Source organism: Poecilia formosa, unplaced genomic scaffold, assembly GCF_000485575.1.
Source record: "Poecilia formosa unplaced genomic scaffold, Poecilia_formosa-5.1.2 Scaffold41, whole genome shotgun sequence".
NCBI lineage: Eukaryota > Metazoa > Chordata > Actinopteri > Cyprinodontiformes > Poeciliidae > Poecilia > Poecilia formosa.
The window spans coordinates 2,234,761-2,258,384 of record NW_006799980.1 but is presented as its reverse complement, the minus strand read 5'-3'; the positions used below and the strand labels follow the sequence as shown (position 1 = coordinate 2,258,384).

General features: G+C 40.0%; 1 long non-coding RNA gene across 1 annotated transcript; it reads right to left on the bottom strand.

Moving 5' to 3' along the window:
• Positions 1–4,700: 4,700 nt before the first annotated feature.
• Positions 4,701–20,230, bottom strand: LOC107836136 (uncharacterized). The gene is made up of 3 exons (XR_001661989.1): positions 19,999–20,230; positions 8,365–8,369; positions 4,701–4,711 (listed from the first exon to the last, which is right to left on the bottom strand). It is a non-coding gene; the product is annotated as an uncharacterized LOC107836136 (long non-coding RNA).
• Between the last annotated feature and the right edge of the window lie 3,394 nt (positions 20,231–23,624).

The following is a 23,624-nucleotide window of genomic DNA, read 5'->3' as shown; positions in this document are numbered from 1 at the left end:
AGATTAATGATGTTGCCCAGAAGTCAAAAAAAAAAAAAAAACTGAGAAGAATCTCTGCAATCTGGCACATGGCTGTGTTCGAAGAGCCGAAGAATGTCCTAAGAACTGTTTCTATCTTGGACAACTCTGCACCTCATTATGTGGTTCCAAACTGTAACATTTGTGCCAAAAAAGAAGAAGTGTGGCATTTACGTAGTCAGCAAAGGGAGAGGAGAAATAAAATGCTGCCCAAAAACTACCATCTTGTGAGTCTGACTTTTTTTCTTTTTTTTTTTGGTTTGTTTAGACGCAGGGGTGCCCGAAGTCGGTCCTGAAGGGCCGGCGTCCTGCACGTTTTAGTTCTCTCCCTGCTGATGGTAACAACCTTTTCAGCATGTCAGTGTTCCTCTTATGTCTTCTAATGAGCCATCATTTGATCCAGGTGCACTAAACCAGGGAGAGAACTAAAACATGCAGGATGCCGGCCCTTCAGGACCGACTTTGGGCACCCCTGGTTTAGAGGATAAGAAACAGGAATAAGGAATCTGATCGTCTTGAAGAGTGAATGAGGGGACTGCTGTGGTCATGATGGTTGGAAAGGTTGCCGCTAAAGAGAAATCAACATAAAGACGAGCATTTCAGCATTTTTCATGTTTTCTTTTACTACTTTTAACACGTTGTATTGCATCAAAGGTAGCAATAAACCTTTTTGGTAGTTACAACCACAGTCGTCATGCATTTTATTAGGATTTCAAGTGATAGACCAACCCTAACACGGTACAGAGAAAGAAAGAAGACATGGTTTTCATTTTTACATATAAAAATGGAACTGAAGGGAGTACATTATAACAGTTCTTCTATATTATCATTTTAAGAGATCCCTGCTCATTTTTGATAAAAAAAAAATAAAAAATAAGCTTCTTGGCTGAATTTAAATAATTGCAAATCTAAAACTGCTGTGGGCCTGAATAACTTTGGGTTTAACTTTACATGTTCTGGCTCATAAAATAGAATAAATTCCAGGTACACAGTCAGAGAATCATGTTTTCCTTTATTTCTAATCCACTCCAGACACCTTCTGCAGCGTGCTTTCGAGCTCTCGAGTTTGCGCTGCGTCCTTGCAAATTAAACAGCACATGTGTCTCGGGAGCACATGAGCTCTTTCTTTACAAGGCAAATAACAGCCTGGGTGAGCGCTGACCCTTCTGGATGTAAAGAGCCTGTCATTGTTTCACACATTCTCCACATCCATCCTTTTAGTAATATGCCTCCTCCTGCCAGCGTGTATTTGAATATTTCATTCAAGACAGATGGAATCCTAATCTTAGCTCCAAGCTGTGGCATTTTGTCACAGATCCATTTTCCAATCAAGCCGTCTACATCTCCTCCGCCATTTTTCCTCGCCCGCTGCTGTGTTTTGTCCTCCCTCTGGCTTTGCCAGCCATCACTCACCGAGCAGACTTTCTTCTCCTCAGCCTCTCTCCTTCCTGCCGACTTTCTGCACTGAGGTGCTTCAGATTGAAATGCCTGAATATTTAATATATTTAATTTTCACCGTCATACATTATGTTCGGTCTAATACGCACTGGACTAATTTGATGTCTTGACGTTAAGATTAACATAATGGAGTGCGTGGAGAAGGTCTAGTGGTGACCGATGTTGAAAGGGTAACGCTTTGTTGTCGAAAACAGACTTTTATTCTTCATTAACAAAAAAAAAAAAGAAAAGCCTATGCTTTACTCCGTCCCTTTGTTTTTCGTCAAACAAGAAAAAAAGAGGAAAACGGTCGGAAATACCACAGAAAGCGATATTGGCTCATCACGATGAGGCCGCAGATCAGAAAATTTGTTTCTTTATTGCAGCGGCTTCACATTTGATAAGTAGCGGTCCAGATTCCTTTAATTACTATTAAATCCATATTAAATAATGCATGTCTTAGATAAATGCAACCTTAGACACAGCGAGTGGCATCAAAGAATAAAATTACGCGAGAGATTAAATAGACTGAGGTTAAAAACACATTTTTAAATTAAAACATTATCAGGTCTAAATGTAGAGAATGACTGATCTCCAATCATCATGTAGCTTTTATTTATTTATTTTTTATTAAATTGTTGCTTGAGATTTCCAGAATAAATATGGAGGCTCCAAACCCTCAGTGAATGAATCCTTGTCTATCTTATTCTTTCTCCTCCTCAACATCATCTGTGAATTTAATGTTTGTTCTTTGACAATCTGACAGATTCACACTGAGTTCTGATTGCAGACGGAAGCCGTGACTCTTCCTTTGGACTCGAGCACAACAGTTCCCGGATGCAGCTTCGTGACATGAACCCTTCTCCTTGGCTCAAAGCTGCACTCGACCAGCAATAGAAATAGTTTAGGTTTGCTTTTTTAAAGTAGTGCCAGAGTGCTTACTCGGCACCTTACTTGCATACGGGATCACAGTCTGGGAAAAATCCGCCCAGCTGCAAGATGACATTGGTTTTTCATGAGATGTGTGAGGGACCAAACTCAAACGAGGACAAAAATGTTCAAAGTAGAAAAAGGTTTCAATTTAATTCTTCAAAAAATCATCAACAAAGCATAAAAATTTAAAGCAAGAATAAATCAAAAGATAAGTAACAAATTTGGATCCAAATTAACTGAGGTCAACTGAACTCTAACTAAACACAAACAAACTGACTTAACAAACAAAGAACAAAGGCTGCTTAAATAGGGGTGGAGTAACCCAAATCTACCACACGAGGGAGGTCTGATCTAACAAAAGAACAAATAAATACAAAATTAACTGCAGCATTCTATAAACAAATAAAACAAATCTAACTTTAACTCAATAAGTGAATATTTAAGTGACAAAATTAAATGAAAACAACTTGAAGTCTCCCCCTTCAGTCTTTCAGAAATGTGTAGATGGTTTGCCCCAGGTTCCTCCACCAGCTGGTTCCTATAAGCGGCACCTCAAACAAAAACAAGTATAAATGAACCATTCAGACAGACATTAACTAAAGTTTGCACCCATTAGAAAATATATGTCTAAATGAAATAACACAAACTATACTAATAAAGAAATAAATACTAACACTATGTGGTGGTGGTAGGAGCTTCCACCACAAGATGGTTGACTACAATAGCAGTGTGTTCACAGCTAAACAATATACTTGTTGCTAAGTTAAGTATGGCAGCTGCTGAACATGTTGTGTAATTTTGAATGGATCATTTCTAGATGGTGTGGATGCCAGCACATGTCAAAAACTTGAATATTGCACAAAGGTGTAATAATGAATTGGCATTTATAAAGAGATTCATTACATATAGAGTGAAATATTTCAACCTTATATTGTTTTAATATAGGTATTTATTTTTTCATCAACTAGATGGTGTCTTGGAAAATTTAAATATCAGCACAAATGTCAACTTACTGAAGGAAAAACGTTTGAGCTATAGTTATTTTGGATTCCACTTTAGAACCTGTACCTCATTCCCAACCCAAAGAAAAATCAACATCACCTTATTGTGAAGGTAAAATAGTGACGACTGGTAAATACTCCTGACGTCCCCACAATGAAAAAAACAAACAAACCTAACTATACAAAATAGATCCCTTTCATATTATCGTTAGAGGACAAGCATGCTCAACAGCAGAAGACCTTAACATGAGAAAAGTCAATACAAGTAAAAATCTATAGCTTCTTCGTGGACAGAAAAAAAAAAAACCCTAATGTGACAGCATTATCTAGATTAAATTTGAGTTATAAAGCACAGTTTAACCTTGTGGCAGAAACTCCTCATCTGAACAGGGTATTAAAAAAAAAAAGTTCTTGTTTGAAAAATCAAACTTTTCTCATCAATCCTCATCAGCTGCTCACCCATAAAAGATAAAGGTTTGTTTACCTAACTTTGATGGTTCATCTCCCTGATGAGAGTTTCTGCTTCGCCACAATTAATGATCACTGCGAAATTTTCTGAGCAGAACAGCGACTCAACAATAATAGGTTTCATTTGTTGATACAGCCATGCATCATTCTGATGGAGGAGATGTTCTGGTGGGAGGTTTCTCACCTTTTTGTATTAACGACATTTTAAACATCATCAGAACGAGATCTGACCATTTTTTCTTTTCTTTTTTTTTTTTTTTTACGCTGGAAATTATTTTGTTAATTTCATCACACTCCATGCAGATAATCTCTAATTAATTTGCGGGTCCAAAGTTTGTTCGTATGGAATAAATCTGAGTCCGCGTTGAGCATCTGAGAGCGCTTTTATGTCCCTCCGGATTGTCAGTTTCCATTAATTGCTGCCTCCCTGGTGCTTTAAGAAGTTGTGACTAGCCCACCGCCCGACTGTCACTCCTCTTTCATTATTTACTCGGTCAAATGAGAGAAAAATGTTCATGTCGACATTAATGACTCCACGAGAGAGGTGGGAAAAGGACTAAACTAATTAAGGGGACTGACTCACCTCACCATTAGAGGGAATTCAGTGCGGATATTGCAGTGTACTATTCCCCCCTCACCACCACTACCACCACATTGAAACCGTCTCCATTTTTAATTGGCACTAACTCAAAAAAAGTTTCGTGCAGAGAAGGACAGGGAGTGGTTCAGGCCGTTCGCGCCGAGAGTATGTTCACCGCAGCGGCGAAACAAAATGGGACTTTGATTTTAATTCAAAAGATTTAGGCTACCGATAACATCTACTGTGAAATTTTCCTTCTAAGTCAAGAACAATTCTGGTTTGTACTCGAGATCACATGGAGTTTCAAAGTAACAGAGATGTTCGTGTCGGGCCAGTGAGTGGTAAAAGCGTCCAAGAAAACAAAAAGAAACCAGTTTGAAATCCACCATACTGTTTTGAAAGAAAAAAAAAAAGAAACAAAAGAAAAACAACTATTCTTCTTTGATTTTGAGACATTTCATCATCACACCGTTGGAGTAATGCGAGGATCAGGAAATTCTTCCCTCGCATAGAAACAATATTACATGCAACAAGCCTGAGGCGTTCGTCATCGTGTTTAGCGCACAAAGCTATAAAATGAGGTTGTGACATCATCGTTTTACCCAAATCTACACTTGTGAAATACTAATACAACGTGGCGCAGTGTTAAACCCAGATGTATTCATAAACCCTGGCAGATTTAAGATTTAAAATCATATTTATTGAAAATGTTGATGATTTATCCTCTGTAATGATCCACAAGTCTTTGTGTTCGAAAGGCCTCCTTCTCATCAGCCTAATCTTTCGCTCAGGACTCATGCTGGGTCACTTTAAAATGTTAATACGACAGTCAGAAGAAACATGTTGGTAAATTAAAAGACCCACATAGTCATTAGTTATTACATCTTTCCCACGTTTGGTGGTTTTTCAATGCATTACACTCAGCGTCACGGTCAAACTCAAGACATAATTTAGCTTTGTGTGGATGGGCGAGGTTTCTCACAAAGCGCCACTGAACCCTAGATGTATTCGTGTTACAGGGACGTAATAACGGAAAACGGCTCTGAAAACATTTTAACGCCCATCGCTGGGAGACGATCAGGTTCACGAAATAAAATCTGTATGGCGAGAGACATTTGAAGGCGCTGCAGTTTTAAGCTGGCTGGCTGCTTAAAACGTCTGCATCTCCCTGAATCGTGGTAACGTGGAAAGGCTCTCAAGAAACAGGAGACGGTGGCCGTTTCCTCCGTCTCAAACCCTTCCCACCTTTAAACAACATCCTTCTGTTTTTGCGAGCCCCTACACTTTTCGTCAAAGGCAGGCTTTTCAGAAATTAACCTGGATATCGAGAAACGCTGCTGCAAATGCCGGCGCACACACCAAGAAAGCGAGCACGGCTATTGAGTGGGTGGTAAATTGCCAATTAAGGGATGGCATTGTACTGCAAGACCTATACACATTTAAGGATTTGGGTGGAGGTGGCGGCGGAGTGGAAGCACTAGCTGTCAGTCAAAACCCACCTAGGGAGATGTTGTGTTTGCATTAAGCTCCAATTAATAATGGTTTTAATAATAAAACTTCCTCCCCCGGGGGATAAAAAGATGCCAGGTTTCAGTTGTAACACCTCACTCATTATGGAGCCGTTATTGTAAAAGGAAATGTTGCCTTTCTGTGCATGCTACACTGGTTTGGTCATGTGGTTAAAATGTAGAGTGTGATGCCGTAGATGCAGCTGTGTGTTAGTTTGCAGTGGGTGCAAAGTCCAAAAGGTTACACACACACACACACACACACACACACACACAGGTGAGAGGAAAATACCAGTAGGTAAGACTCTGGAATGACCTGCTTTGCGTTCTGCATTGTTTTTAATTCACTCTCATTTACTCACACACTTAGTTAATAAATAAATAAATAAATAAAAAAACTTCCCAAACAATAGACATAATCTGTGAACTGTTTCTGGCTCTACAGTATACTTTATTGGAAAGTTTGACTCTACACCTTCTCCGTTGGTGCAAGATTATGATCATATTCACTCGTGCATTTTGAAAATCCCTTGTCTGTTGCTGTACATTATGAACATACGTATGTCTGTTAATGGTTACCACAACCACAGAAGCTAATATTTACAGTACAACTTATTTCCATCCTGGGAAGCAGAGCTATTTAACACAGAGGAAAGTGAATGGCACTTCTGGATTGGCTGCTTCGCTAATGCTAGCCAGTAGCATGTGATGTGGTGACCACCTTCAGACTCAGTGTTTGAACAGAAACGCTCCTAGCATCAGCATCATCATGTCCACTTCCACTGTTGCAGAGCACCAAGAATAGAAAATTGATTCATCTGTTCAGGACATCAAAATGGTCACTTCAATTTGAGTTAAACTGGGACAAACATTTAGATGATTGGTGACAGAAGTCTTGAACTTTATTAACTTTTCCAGCCTGATCAACCCAAACTACAGAGTCACTTGATCTCGTAAGAAACCTCGTCAGAAATACTAAAATGACAGGAACAGACTTAATGTTGGTGAATGTTTCTTATTAAAGCCCCAATCTCACATCAGCTAGTCACAAAATGTCATGGAAACTGTCTAACTTATTTATTACTTTCATTTGGATTTTCTTTTTCTTTTTTTCTTTCCTATCACTCTGTGTGACAATGAGGTTGGTGAACGGTTGTTTCTGATAAAAGAAAAAAAATAAATTAAAGTTCCTCAAGAACTTTTTCTGTACAAAACTGAAAAAATACCATGTCTTCCCATGTCAAAAAAGCTTACACTGCACAGCCTGCTCATAATGACTCACTCTTTTTAGCAAGCAATGTATGAGGAGAGCTTAAAATATCAATATTTACCCAGTAAAATGTGCCCATTATGTAGGGTGACAGCCCAAGGTAAACAGAATTCAGTTGTTTATGCTTTTGGGCCGATTGTCTGAGACCTGAACCGAAGCTGACACCATGATGTTGCGTCATTAATGGTAATCGATGCTCCCACAATGAAGACAGAGCTGGGAATAATGTTAAAAGAAACTTTAAGAATAAATGTAAACAAAAACAACATGCGGTAACACTTTATTTGACGGGGTGTGCATAAGACTGACATGACACTGTCATAAACATGACATAGCATCTGTCATGAACATAAAGAAGTCTTTATGAATGTTGTCATGAAGTGTCATTCGGTAAATAATGTCACTTTGAATGCAAAGTTGCTCTAAAAGTTGCATTGAAAGTCCATAATTTACAAAATCATGCAAAGTTGGCACTTTTAATGCAACTTTTAGAGCAACTTTGCATTCAAAATGTCATTATTTACCGAATGACACTTCATGACAACTGTCATAAGCATTCATAAAGACTTCTTTATGTTCATGACAGATGTTATATCATGTTTATGACAGTGTCATGTCAGTCTTATGCACACCCCTTCAAATAAAGTGCTACCAAATGAAGCATAAAACAGATACATATTGCACAGTGTTACCAACACACATAGGGCTAAATCTGTATTCCAACAGAATAAAAGAGAATAAATAAGTACAATAAGCACGATCAAAACACTATAGACTGAATGGGCTACAAACACACACACACACACACACTGAATGGGCTACAAACACACACACACACACACAAACACCCAATGCCTTACTGCGTGGACAGCTTAACAGCTTCATGGACTCTGCCTTCACTCTTCAGCGATTAAAGATTTATTTTACGCTTTCTGCTGCCCGACTCAAGATATTGGATACAGTGTTTTTCCCACCAATCGCATTCATAACTTCCCATCACAGCGACCGTGAATGACACTTGCATGCATGTGAAACCCTTTCAGATCATCTTTTCTTATATAACGGTATATTAAAATACAGTAAATCTGCTTCCTGGCAGAGGGCCAGACAAGATTTCAGTCACCGGAGCTCTCAGTGGTACTGACATACTCAGCCTCACCTGTCAGGCGTTTCTCTTTGCTATCGCCTTCCAGAATTTTCCTGTGAATGAAACTATAATATAGCACAAACACGCAAGGTAAAATGCACAGGAAGCTTCTGCAGGGTGAGACGCATCACTGTGGGAGGAAAAAAATAAATAAAAATAGAGATGCTACACAAGTTAATCAAGGTTTCCTTGTTTGCCCTCCAGCTCCGTCACGGCTGCCTCCAAGATTTAAATATAACACAAAGCCCAATATTAACGGGGGGGGGCAAAGATGTTTAGAGGTTCTGTCAAAGGGGAGTGCGTTTTCTCAACATTTTGAAAGGAGAGACCCGAGGTGCAAAGATTTTACAAGACGGAGAAAAACAACCACTGAGCTGCTAGTGAGGGGGAGAAATTGAGACGAAAAGCTCAAGTCATGCAGGCGCTGTCACTTGTCAGCAAAAAAAAAAGTAATAACGATAAATGTCTGCTGCAGCAGAATTTGGTCAGATGCAAACAAATGCATCTCATATGCAATGTATTCAAAGCATAAGCAGTTTCGATTTGTTTTTGAGGCACAGTGACGTCGTTTTTGGAGGGAAAATTGAAAGGAACTAAGTCGGGCTCCATCTCTGTCTGACCATCCATTCGTCTGTTCGTGGAAAACTGAAAACCTGCTAATTTGTAGATGTTTTCATAGAGCATGTCTAAAATCATTCTAAAGAAAGGATAGCTTGGAAATCCATAACGCCAAGATGCAATACTACACGAAACGCCGTTGGCTGGTATTTTCAAACTGGCCAATCCAAGAGCAATATTTTCCATAGCGCTGATTGGCTGTTCCCCAAAGACTATATGTTTGGAGTCTGGTAGATTACATTCCCAACAAAGACAAAGGTTTGTTAAAACAATTTTTGAAATTAGGATATGTTAACAAGTTGGAAAAAAAAAAAAATTGACCACTCTCTTGATATTTGTCAAAAACAATAATAGTAACTTTTGAAGGATTAAGCTAACGGCTATTCGGAGAGAGGCAAAGACCAAACTGTTCTGACTTTTTAAAAGAACTCAAAATGATTATGGAAGTTAATGGGAATGTTACCTTAAAAACCAATAAACTGCTGCTCTGTTTGCAGTGGACACCCAATATCCTTCTATGTGAAACACCTGCTGAGAATGCACCAAACAGTAGCTATCTGTTAGCAAAGTAAAGCAGCATAAAGATAAATAAATCCCACCCTCCCTTACAGCAACAGGCTGATTCACTCATGGGGAAAACCTGGATGTTAGACCTCATTACGAGTCTCCTTCCGTCTTCCATTGACCTCATAATACTTGTCCTGTACTGCTTGAGAGGGATGTAATATCCTCTCTTCCTTTATAAAGGCAGTACGATCCAGTGGTAATACTCACTTTAAGTATGAAGGCTCCGTGTTAACGCGAGGCTCAGATTATGATCAAAGCGATACCATGAAACAACCATTGTCCAGGACGCGCGCCGTACGACGGACCGCAGACGTTTCTTTTATCCTCGAGAGCTCTCGGAGAAAGGACCTCGCATCTGTACTACAGCCGTGTTTCCAAATTCAGCACAAATGCCACCGTTCGCTGTCATGTTACATCAGGTTGTGCGAGACAAAAAGCGATCGGACAACATGCAACGGTATCTCCCAGATCCAGACGCGAGCCCAGCCTTTCATGTTGTCACTTTATTAGGTGCCAGATTCTCGTCCTGGAAGTTTTTTTTTGTTTTGTTTTGTTTTTTTTTTTGTTTTTTTCTGCAAGGGTTTGGACCAGACAGAGGAACAATGATCTTCCTCAAAATAAGAAAAAAAAACAAAAGTGTTGTCAGAAAAATTACAAAGTGTGAAAACAAATGAAAGGCAGAAGTTACTTTTCAGCACCTTGTTCCAAACCAAGAATGTCTAAATGTTTATCCTTTCTTATTTTAAGAAACAAGAAAACATGTCAGTTAAGGATGCTACTGTATACTGCTGTTTAATCCCAATTTTAATTTTACAAATGCACAGAAAATGTAGTGTTTTTAATTGTCTGAAAATCATTGTACTCCCTTTTCACTGTGTTTCTTGACTGTCCTTTATAATATAAGCAAAGGTGACCGACTAAAGGACATATTTCATGTTGAAGGGGATTAAAATACGACGACACATTTCTTTTTTAAATTCTTTTTTTTTAGGAAAATTGTACATTTATGTCAAAGGAAAACATTTATTCAAATACGAAGAGGAATTCATGTTTGCATTTAACACACCGACACGAATGAGACCCGCAAATAAAACATACGCACATTCGTTTCAAATGAAAATCCCAAAAAAAAACAACACCCTGAAGGCGATCAAAGTCGACCATCATTTCGGAGGAAGCGACGTCACGGACGCTCCGTCGCCGCTGATAATTTGACGGCCCACGTCGAGATCGGTTGCGGCTGTTGCGCGGCAAGTCACGAGCGTCCCCTCATTTCCTTCTGTCTTCAAAAGCACGTCTGCGCGAGTCAATTCCAGCAATGCGATCGCGCCGCAATGAGCAACAAATAAAAAGTGACTGGCATCAAATTATTTTTCATGGAGCTGATAGATGTTAGAGCAGCTTTGTTAGTGTTGTCACTTTCTTTTCTTTTTTTTTTTGTCTTTGGAAAGATCTTTCTTGTGTGGTTCAGAATAATTGAAAGAGCAGCTGACTTTGGGATGAATTAAGGAATATAGGAAGGGCTTTCACCCTTGCTGTGTCTCTTTTATAAACACATAGATATGTAACTTTGCTTCTTTTTATCATCGTTTCATTCTCTTACATTTACAGGGAAAACATTGACACCGGACTGCCACAGGCAAGTAAATAAATTAATAAGTATGAAAAGGAGAAAGCAGAAGACGAGCATTGTGACTTCAAAGTCACGACACTGACAAGGCAACAAAGCCACACAGATCGGAGTACTACACACCTGAGGTTAGGGTATTCATCATTAAAGAGGAGAGATGGGGAAAAAAAAAAGAAAAAGAAAGAGGCAGAGCTGAAGAAAAGCGACAGTATGATGTGTTGACTGTTTTCTGTTATTGCCCCGGATTCCCTGGAGTCAGCTGCCAAAAGAGTTGTTTTGATGAAGAATATGAGTGATACTTTTTCAAGGGCACTCCTCTGTGTCGGCGCCACTGCTGAGCCTGCATTTGGGCTGCGGGAACAAAGGTCACGTTGTAAAGCAAATAGAAGAGCATAAAGCCGCAATTTGGGGCCCCACTGGTTGTTTTGTAGCCTTGCACTTTTGACCAGATAGCCGGGACACTTCAAACACTCTCGCCTTTTAAAAATGCCAGTAAAATGATCATTTTGTGTGTAGGGTTTGCACACAAAAAAAAGAGGTACAAAAAAAAAATAAAAAAAAAATAGATAAAATTGAATTGGAAATGCAATGTGCAACAAAGTTCAATATTTCATTGGAATTTCATGGGACAGATCAACACAAATTAGTGAATCGTTGCGAAGTGAAAGAACCTGGTTAACGTTTTTTGGTTGTTTCTTTTTTTTTTTTGCTTGTTTTTTGCAAATGAGTCTCAAAAGTGTGGTGTGTATTTATCTTCAGCTTTGGTTGTATGCAAAGGTGAACCTCTCCAGACTCTACCAGCCTCTAACAAGTTTGCTCAGCAGTTCTTGTTGAAGAAAATCATCCCCTCATCATGACTCTGCCAGCATCGGTTATTCAGGGTGATGTAGCGGGTGGTAGAGTTAGTTTTCCTCCAAACAGACTTTTATGAAAAGTTCAATCCTGGTTTCATCTCACCAAAACACCATCTCCTTCACATTTGCGTTGCCTCAATTCCACATCTGACTCTTATATTTCCTTTTGCCACTCTACCAAAGTGGCAAAAGGAAACTTTGGTAACACAAATGCACAATTTGTGGTGTCAGCTTTGAACAGCTGTCCTGTTACCAGATCCTCCCACCTGAGCTGTGAATCTCTGCAGCTCCTCAAGTGGTACAACCCTGTCGGTGAAGGAGGAGGACCTCCATGTACTGGTAGGTTTGGAGCAGAGCCACAGTCATTGCATTTTTGGATGCAATGACTGTGCATAAGCATCTCATAGAGCACTATGAGAAGCTTAAAATATGTCATAATGCCTTATAGTCCCTCTATGACCCCACAACGTCCCAAATGACCTACCTGCTCAGTTCCTTTTGTCTCCATGATCTGTTTTGTTCATTAACGTTCTCCAAGAGCCACATTTTCTTTCAATTACATTACGTCACAGTGGCGCATCACCTTACGTTGGTGTATCACGTTAAATGACAATAAAATACAGTAAATAATAATAAAAAAAAAGTTTAACGATGTCTGACTGTCTGCGTTTGGTGCTAATTTCTGGTTACGATGAACTTCCTTTTCCACAATTCTATAAGAGCGCCTACGCAAAAGTAAGAGTGCATATTTTGCTGAAGAGTTTCATGAAGTTTTTTTTTCTTTCTTTCTTTCTTCTAAAGGCTTCAGTCAAATGTTTTGGATGACTGTACAATCATCGCTTTTTTCTTTTTTTCTTTTTTAGTTTTTATCAAAAGATCTTTGAGAAGACTAAGGTCGGGACATTATCAGAGCCTTTTCTAAATTTTTCAACTCGCACCCCTGGAGGTAGACCACTGTGGGCTTTGAAGTGTTTTTGCCCTTTTATTCAGTTTGGAGGAGAAATCCTCTTTTGAATATTCAGGAAAAAGCCCACGGCATGACCAATCTGCCACTTTCCGAGTTTAATAGTTGATGAGGTGTTCTTCTTTGCATAGAACTTTTGCACCTTCTTCCCCAGAGATAAGTTGGATCATTTTGGCTAACAGTAATGTTTCAACTTGAACAATTTAGCTTTATTTTTGTCATCCTCACAAATTGTTGGTCAGTTTAGCCAAGAGGTTTTTCTAAAACACAGAATTTGGTTGCATTTGTTGATTCATATTGTAACCTTCATAAAATAATAGCCTAAGTCATTTTTGGCTAAAAGTGATTTCTTTTTTTTTTTTTTTTTTTTTGCCTAAAACATCTTTTGGAAAGAAAAAGGTGGTGACTTTTTTTTTTCCAAAATTTGTTTGGCCATTGACTTGGGTTATTATTGTAGGAAGGTGACGATATGTGAAAATATTTTTTTTCCAGTCACTATTTGTGCTGGACAGCCCCTGTGTTTTTCTAAAGGATTTTTCAGTAGCAAGCAGCTTGATATGCTTTTGTTTTTCTGGCAGTTCCACCTAACGGTTTCTGACACTGTTAAAATTCTTGCTGTTTCAGGAAGCAGTGATGCCTCTAACAAGTAAAATGTAAAAAAAAAAAAAAAACATAACAAAAAACAAACAAACATTGAGTTGTCCCAACTTTGGCAATTCACACACAAAAAAACATTTAATTAAAAAGACTATTTCCCACATGATTTCATGAGTTGCTACCATAACTTCCAGGATTTTTCTTTTTTTTTTTTTTCTTTTTACATAGCGATATTCTTGTTAACCCTGCCTTTTCAAATATGTTCTTCATACACAGCCTTCAGTAAACAGCTTGAAAATTCATAACAGCACCGGATATAAAACTCAGAGTAGCCCTCAGTGGACGGAGGGGAAAACAATGCTGCGCTATTGTTCAACTCCAGCCAGTAATCATCCCAGCCTTCGGTATGAACTTTTTGAACCCTCATCGTTTGATAACGAGACCAAGCAGATGCAAACACTGAGCTGTGACAGTCATTAAGCCAGTTCAAACTCTCCCATATTTAACTTTCCCTACATATGAATTCAATTAGTTTTTACTTCAATGCACAAAAGAAAGTACAAAGAAAGAGAATTTCCCACTCCTGTACATTAGTACAGGTTAAGTCTGTGCATTCTAATGTTTATTTTCTTTTTAATTTAACCATAATCTGTAATATTTGTTGCCCCAGTGATTGTGAAGCGCTACGTGAGACTAAACACCACAGAACGTCGTACACCTTTTAGACATTGTAGAAAAAAAACTAAGAAAATTCTTCACCTCTCTGTTTGCAACAGCCACCAAACCAACATTTACTAGAGCGTTCACACTCCCTTCATGCCCTCAGACGAAACTGTGGTAATGTTTCTGTGTGCGCACATGTGTGTGTGTGTGTGTGTGTGTGTGTGTGTGTGCATTTTGCTTCATTAAGCATGTATCCAATCAGTCACACTCACAGCGGCTCGGCACGTGGCTCGGCAGCTCACACCCGGCCTGCAACCCATCCGTCACTCAAACGGCGGGAGTTCATTAGAGACACTGAGAGCCGGCGACAACTCCCCGCCAGTCTGACCTGTGTGTACAAACGCAGGTGATCTGACCCTCCAGGAGGATATCGCCACATAAACAAAGATGTTGTGTCACTTGAAAGGAGGCGAGAAAAAATGAGTGAAAACACTAAGAGGCGTGAGAAAAAAGCCCGTGGCACAAGGAGGCTCTTTAAAGAGAGGGCACATGAAGGGAACTTGAAGAGAGAGGGAGGGAGGGAGCACAGCAGTTTCTGTTTCTGCTGCAGGTTATGGGGAATTAATAAAACACTTTAAATGGAGCTCGGGTGCTAGTTAGCAGTGACACATAAAATGTCCTGTGTGCGTTGGGGAGCTAGCTAGACATTTGGTTCAAGAGACGTAGAGTAGTAAAAGAAATATAGATTTACTCCTCTACTTCTTCTATTCTGATAGAAGAAGTGGAAGAAGGCTGTTTGTCAGCCTTAAATGTTTCACATGGTCAAACTAATTTATATATGAGAAAACATGAAATCAGCTTTGAAATGATCATTTCATTTATCAACCAAAAAAGCTACTCAAGCCTCTCTGGCAATATGTGGAAAAAAGTAAATTGACGCCTAAACCTAACAACTCACTTGGTAGCAACAACTGCTATAAAGTGTTTGTGATAACAAGCAGCTCTTTCACAAGTGTTGCTTATGTGTGGAGTTACATCATCCCACTCTCCTCAATTCTCCATTTGGAATTTGACTAGGCCACTCAGGTACCTTTAATTGATGTTTCTGGAACCGTTCAGGCGGATGTCCTGGTGTGCGCTCCATGGTGTATTTTTGGTCTGCAAGGATTTTTACCTTGAAACTTTCTAATGTCGCTTTCACCAGGTTTCTTACTGTTGAACCATGAGTGCCGAGCTTAACTGAGACAAGTGAGGCCTGCAGACCTTTAGATGATGGTTCTTTTACTGATTTCTTGGATGAGTCCTTAGTGTAACTTGGTAGGCCCACTACTCCTGGGACGAGTTACCATCGTTAATTATTTAAAGATATAAAAATTTCCAGTTGTGCACTATGTTTAACTGGAAACCCAAACCTTAGAAATGACTTTGCAACCCATCACAGACTGATAGATATGAAGCAAAAACTTGATAAATATAGTTTGAAATACAGTGCCGACATCTGAAATGGTTGTATTCCTCTGTACTTTGCTTCCAGCCCGCCAGACTTCATTCCATCTTTTTCTTTTTTTTCTTTTGGACTTATTTTTAATCTCCATCTCATTTTTGGCCTGTACGGATGCCACAGTTGGTGGCTAGTCTCTGAATATGAAACCTGAATGAAAAGGAAGAAAAAAAAAAGGAAAACATACAATGAGGAACAGGAAAAAAGAACAGATAGGTAGACTGATAACATTCCAGTAATTTTCCATATAGTATTGTACTTTTTCAGACTTATCCAGGCCTGAAACGTAGACAGATACATTCTTTTCTGACTGTACAGAGACTCTGTTGGAGGGAAAACACACAGAAACAAGAGGACTCGAGACTTTTTCACAGCACTGCATGTTTGCTATAGTAAAGGTCAAACATAAGCTCAGATATTGCACACAGCAAATAGCAGGATTGTCTCTAAAACAATGTACAGTCAAACAAACAACAGCACATTGATAATAAGCAGCGCTACGCTTACCAGTCATTATGACCGGTCCGATTCCCCGCGCTGGCTGAAAGCAGGTGCGTTGCGGTAAACGCAAATACACACATATTATGTTGAACAACAAGCAAAGTCGTCAGAAACCTTCGCGTTAATAAGATCAGACTCTGAAATATTCATCGGAGCAAGCTCAATAATAAATGCAGGTGGTTAAAAATTAAATTAATTCAAATCCAGCCGCATGCATTTTTAATTGTGTGTCATTAAGGCGTGCACCAACAAGCCTTTCTACCGATGTGGTGCCGCGGCGGCCTCCGCAGTCCCTCCGTTTCTTCACAAAAAGCCTCGCTGAAAGACTAACGGGCGAGTTTGACAGCGAGGTGAGGAGAAGTGCCGCCACTCCTCCCCTCCGCGCCTCCCTTTAGCATTAGCGTTAGCACGCACGTGTCTCCACAAAGGAAAAAAAAAAAACTGATTGCGGGTAGAAGGCGGAAAATGGGGCCAGGTACAATAATTTAAGGAAGTTGAAGCTAATTTTAATGTATTACCCCGCAATGTGCATACAGCGTGTCAAAGGTAAGGCCGGGCGGCGATCTGTCGTGTGATTCATTCTCCGCGGGGGGAATTATTTTCATGACGCATCATAATTTAATACATTTTGAGGAACTCGGCATGACATTGCCGGGCTGACAGAGGGAGGGCGACGGAGAGGAGGGAGATGAAGAACGAGAGGGATATTAAATTATGGAGCACCTTAACAGAGCAATCTGTCTTAGAGAGGCATGATTGCCCTACCTCTGTGGATTGATGATAATCTGTTTGTAAGGGGGCCTTGTAAAGGCTGCACAGGCTTTAATGGGTGGAAACTCGGCGCTTTGGCCCGGACAAAAACAGCCTGACGAATGGATCGCCTCTAAGCCGCATTATGAAAAAGAGTTTCTTGCGCTATGAAGGCCTACTTTATGAAAAGGACTTATGATTAAAAATAAATGTGTATTCAAACTGCTACAGATGATACGATGCGTAAACAGATTAATTTAATATGCGTTATAGATGAGTGGTAGTTTGCATCACCTTGGAGACAATACCTTGAATACCTGTTGATGCGCATTTTACACAAAGGGTCAAATTTATGCCTAGTTTTACTCAGTTAAGCTAGTTTGGAAACATTTCAGTTTAAACACTTTTGTGCGTGCGATATTTAAATTTGATAGGATTTTTTGTGTTTGTTTGTTTCTGTTAAGATTAACTTTTAATTAATGTTTGATAATGACAACTCCGACCTTTAAAGAAAAGTCCAGATTTTTTGGATAAATCAAAAATACCAGCTATGCCATATTACAGTCTTTTTTTTTTTTTTTTTCAAAGAATCTATTTTCTATCGAGTAAATGCTCTGTGTGAATATGCTTTTATAAAAGATAAAAGTATCGTTCATATTGCAGTTGATATAGCCTGGCAGAAACCGAAGCCTTTTTCTTTTTAAACAGACAAAAGAAATGCTTTTAACCTCACAAAGATAACCTTAAGAAACAATATTTTAATTAAAAAACATTTTACTTTCTGTTTTTAGTCAAGTTTATTGAATGTTTTTCTTTGTCTGTGAGCCACAGGTCAGAGCTTTGCGATGGTCATTATAACACAGCCTTTATTTATTAGGTTCTTTTCTCATGATACCATTGATTTTGTGAAGTGCAGCAAAACAACCCCCTCAGCATGATCCTGCCACCGCTGCACTTCGCCAGTGGGGGATGGTGATCTCAGGAACATTCATCAAATTACATTTCTCAAAATATCGACAATCCGGTACATTCGTGTTTCTTTTATTGTAACGGCTTCTTGCATAGTGAGGCCAAGAAGAAAGTGGCTGGACACCCACATGCTCTTCATCATCTCCCTGAACAGAAAAGTGCGGCACGTTCAGTCATTTGACACCAGGTACAAGATATTACACAGGAAAGAAGCTTCCCCAAACTTAAAAGTTATGGGTATTTTTGCACGTTGTATGTACAGATCTGGTTTCAACGGATTGGCCAGGATTTGACATTTTATATACAGCAATAAATTATTCACCAACTTCTTCCAAAAGCTCTTTATGAAATGGGATTTGCTTGGAAGCAACAGGAACTTTTTCTTTTCTTTTTATTTTTTATTTTTTGAAAGGTAAGGCTTTTTATTTTACCTGCCCTGCTTCGGTACCTCACTGGGAGAAAAAAAAAAGTGTTTCTCCCCCCTTAAGTACACTTAAAGGAGCAGGCAGGTGAGGTCAAGCAGTCTTTTTGCTTTCCTCTTGTTTCTCAGCGCTTTCCTTCCATCCACCGCAGTCGCATTGTCTCCCTCTTTCCCGTGTCCATGCCTTGCAGCTCCGGCTCGAGAAGGGAATTGTAAACTAGCCTATTGCTGCCAGGGTTTACTTCAGAGAGCAGGAGGACTTTGGCTGTCATAGGTTCTCGGGATCAGAGCCGAGAGAGAGGACACTTCATTTGCCGGTGCTAAGGAGGTGAAGGAATGGAGCGGGGAGGTGGAGGTGAGGAGGTGATGAGTGTGTGCCAGGGTGAAGTGCTGGAGAGAAAGCCAGGCAGTTATCCAATGCAGCTTTATTCCGCTCGCTGTTAGCAGCCCACTCTGTCCCGAGGCCTTTTCCAGGTTCTTTTTATTTTTATTTTTTTTTCTCCGCAGGTTGTGTTGTGGCAAGGGCATCCCGGATCAGCATTTGAAAGGCATTATAAGAGGGAAACCTGGAGCCTGGTCTGGTTAAACCTCCAAAAGCATCAGCAATTCATGAGGTGTAGGAGGTCCATCCGAGGAAGCGAGGCGCGCGGATCATATAACTTTCCCCGTGACTTTCTTGTGGAAATAAAGAGACGCTAAAGAGTTTTTCAGGCACAATATCTGGAAATGTGTTTGTTTTGTTTTTTTGTTTTTTTTCAATGCGTTCCTCGACTGTAAAAGGAAACGAGGAAGAATCTTGTCTCACAGACGCGGCTTAATTGCTTGCGCTTGCCCTCCCTCCCACGCCTGGTCATTGGGAAAACAGAAGGCAGCGTGCGCTGAGCAGATGCTGCGGAGAAAACTGTATCAGTAAACACAAATGTTTTCGCGCTTTCAGGTAATGTGTTTCTGAGCCGAGAGATTGCACCTTTGCTGTTGTGTGATAACACAGAAAAATGCAAATGGGAATGAAGGAGGCCGGCGGAAAGTGGGACTTTTTTTGTTTGTTTCCATGAGTAAAATGTTGAGTGGGTGGGTGGATTCACACACTTTATTTGTTGTTGTTGTTGTTTTTTTTTTGTTTTTTTTTGCATAGCCTGCCCCTTGTGGAATTAATTATTACTGCAAATTTGTCTCAATACGGAAGCAGAAACCAAACAACATGCTTCCACGCCGCCTGCCCTCGCGCTTTCTTTTGTTTTGTTCTTTTGTTTTTTTGTTTTGTTTTTTTTTCTCGTCCAATCCTACGTTCTGTATTGACCGGCTTGATCCATTCACACAAAGACGCGGGGCTGGAAATTGGAGCTGAGGGGCAAACCTGTGGGAGGAGGAGGACGGCGGGAAGAGAGGAGATCAAAGAGAGGAGAGCCGAGGGCAGAGAGGGGAGAGGAAGGTAAATTATATCGGTGGGAGAGACAGCGTGGGGGAACTGGATAAGACATAACTTACTAAGTCCACTGGTCCAGTCAGACATTTACATCCGCTGCTCTTGGGCATGAAAGTAACAAGAATTTTGAGTGTAAGCTTGAAACAAAAGAGAGCTGCACAAAAATATATACAACTCTGGAAAAATAAAAAAAAATGAAGAGCCCACGGCACTGAGCCCCATTGAAAGCCTCATGGCTGTTCCACCAAATATTGATTTCTGAACTCTTCCTGAGTTAAAACATTAGTGTTGTTGTTTCTAAATGAACATTAACTTGTTTTCTTTGCATTATTTGAGGTCTGAAAGCGCCGCGGCTCTTTCGTGATTTTGACCGCTTCTCGTTTTCTGTAACATAAGTACAAAAGTTTTGCTTGTAACTATCAGTAGTTCATAGAATAAAAAAAAACAATGTTCATTTTACTCAAACATAAACCTGGAAAGAGTAAAATCACACAAATGAAAATTTTGCAGTGGTCTCTTAGTTTTTCTCTTAGCTTATGAGATGCTTCCAAGAAGACATATTTTTTTTAGACATCATAAATTTCTCTACTTTTTTTTATTTGTAACATTAAATTGTAATTTAATGTTACAGTAGGGGCCTCCAAACAAGCGAGGAAGCACTGGGTTGCGGTGCAAGGAATTGTTATGTGCAGTAATTTCTCCAATACTGACAAGCCAAGCATGAGTGCAACAAGCCTGAAGCGTCCATTTACTTACGTCGGCGCATTTGAGAACTATTAGGACATGAAGTGAAAGGAAGATGGAAATTAAATGCGTGTCGGACATGAATCTACTTCCGATAGTCAGGCAGCACACGCACTGGAGAGTTCACCATTCGATCTCAGGGTTAATGAACACAAGTATGAGAAAAACAGCCGCTCACGTAGGTGTAGAATTTAACCTCCAATTAAACAACTCGCACTTTCATACGGACTGTGTAAAGAAACCCAGGGAAATAAACCAGTGGACGATGCTGCAGTTGTTCCAAAAATGACTATGGCAAAAATGCAAAATGGGGGAAAAAAAAATAAAATAAAAAAAATGACTTGGTGTATTTTGTGTCAGATCAACCAGTTGTTTTCGATTTTCAGCTGCCTTCGCTGCAATTTGAGGCAAAGCTGGAGGAAAGAGGAATGCATCACATCAGTAAAACCCACAGGAAAAGCAACCCGGCGGCATGACGCTGACGCTGCCGCCGTCGCACTTAGCAAACAGGACAGTGAGTCTTTGACCTGGAAGCCTCACCTCGACTCTTTCAAGTAACAGCTCTTGTAATTGTGGACAAGTCGCCCACGGATCTTTGTCCGATCTGACCTTTTTGAAGGTCGCCATAATAACCTTTATCCAGAGGACATGCGGCTTGTCCGCGTGAGGGGTTGAAAATGTCAGCTAAATTTTAAGGTGATGATTTTAGAGAGGGGGCTTCTTTCTCTCCAGCCAAGGTAAATCCTCTCCCATGGCATCCTTTGTGTTTGGGGGTTACGTTTTTGTTCCCGGACACACGAACCAATGTTCTTTCATCCGAAGGGAAACAGGTTAGATTTTGTTGCAAACATTTGCAAATTGGCGACACATATGAGGAACTTGTACTTGTGCTTATGGGTAACCTCCTACTCCCGGCTGTGTGTATTTTGGGTTCTCCTGACTTTTATCGTGAAAACTCGTATGGCGTTTTTATAATAAGATCAGTCATTTCCATTCACACACAAAGCATTCACTGCTACTTCCTGTCTACTGTGCGCTACGTACATTCAGTTGATCAACTTTTCTTCTGCATCAATGCTAGAAGAATGCTTGTTAAACTATGTTCTTTTGTGAGTTGTGAAGGAAAGGACCGTCACAGAGAGCTGGCGAATAAAGTTTATCAACATAAAACTTCATATAATTTAGTTATTTCGCGATCGACTCTGCAGTACATGATATTATTAAAAGATTATGCAAATCCAGGGTAATCTCTGGACACAGGGGACGAGGCTGTAAAACCAGTGCTCATTGCGAGTGATTTTCAGGCCTTTAGACAGAACTGCTCACACAATCCTGCTGTAAAAATCTCTGCATGGGCACTTAGCTAAATTCCCTGTCCTGAGTATGCACAGTGCAGCGGGGGGTAAAGGAACAGACCTCCGGCAGAAGCACATTCAGAAATAGGGTGAAACTGGGAGGCTGAGAGGACTAGAAAAAGATACAAAGGGAGACAAAAATAACCAGGCCAGGGACCCCTGCTGTGGTAAAGAAAAGAGAAATTAATAAAAACATAGTTAATCTAAAAACAGAGCAAAGAGAGTAGAGTAATGGGAGGGGATGAGTACGCCATCTATACCCGCTATGGCTAGACCCGTTTCGTCTTGAGCAGGCCGGCGCCTATCGCCAGCGGTCACTGGATGAGAGGCAGGGTACACTGGACAGGTCGTCCAGGTGGCACAGAGACACTCGGTGTGTCTATCCTCTATCTCCACGAGGAGTCTGCACAGACTTCCATTCATTTTTCATTCATTTCTATAGCCTAACTCCGACCCTTACTCCAAACTTAACCATTAACACTACATGCCTCACCGTGAACCTATAGGCTGAACTCAATTCACACCTCAAACCTAAACCTTATCCCTTGAAAAGCACCTGGCTCTGGGCCCATAAGGACCATTCAGTCTTTACAATGCAGGATGTGTTGAACTGCATCACTGAATCAAAAACAAGGCCACACACACACACACACACACGCATACATGCACTCACACCTCCATAACTTAGAGCAACCAATGAAAGTAACAGTCATGCTTTTGGACTCAGGAAGACGGAGTGGAGAGAACCCGCCTGAGCACATGCAGAACATGCAAACGTCAGGCTGGTTTCAAACCTAGACAAAAGTATGCATCCCGCCAATTTACATTGAAATGACTCATGCATGGCAGAGAGAGTCAGGCCTGGATGTCCATATGGTCATAAGTGTTGACCTGTTATTAATTCTTGGAACAATATCATGTCCACCTTTTGCCCTTGTCAGTGTTGCGAAAAGTCGCTGATGTGCAACACTGCTAATGCAGCTTTAGATAGCTGATATATAAATTGGTCACCAGGTCTTCCAAAACACATTCACCATTAGCTGAATGTTCTGCATCTTATTCTATTTCAGGATACTGGGAAAACCACCAACCATTTCGACACGGGTTTGTATTGGGTTCTATTAGAGCTTTTCAACAGGAGAATATTAATGTTGCAAAACATGGAAAAAAAAAATTGCTTCAGGTATCGTTTAGTTTTTTTTTTTATTAGTTTTTTTTTTCGCATAAGTGACTTTTTTTTTCAGCCATGTTTGTCCTTTCAAGAAAAAAAAAAGCAACTTAATTACTTTCACCTAAAAACAATCTGTCTCTCTGTGTAATTAGCTTTATTTTACACCTTTTAAGCTCTTCCTCTAAGTGCACAGATGTGTCAGGTGATTTGTACTGAGACGTTTTTCTTTTGTAATTGGACAAGCTACACTTTGCACCTCGAAGCAGACAGACAGATTCTTATTAACCCACTCATAAAGTTCCCTTGTTTTTCCTCCGTTGTGTTTCTGGCATGATTATTGAAAGACGTTTTCTTGATTAAACTTTCCTCTTAGAGGCAAAGAGAGGAAATTAAAATTTCTAACTACTTAGTTCACTTTATATTTTAAAACAAATTATTCAGTAGTTTTTTTTTTGTTTGTTTGTTTTTTGCTTCCCATCCTAAGTCCATCATTCATGTTTTTAATTAAAATGGGCGGTTTTGCTGACAGAA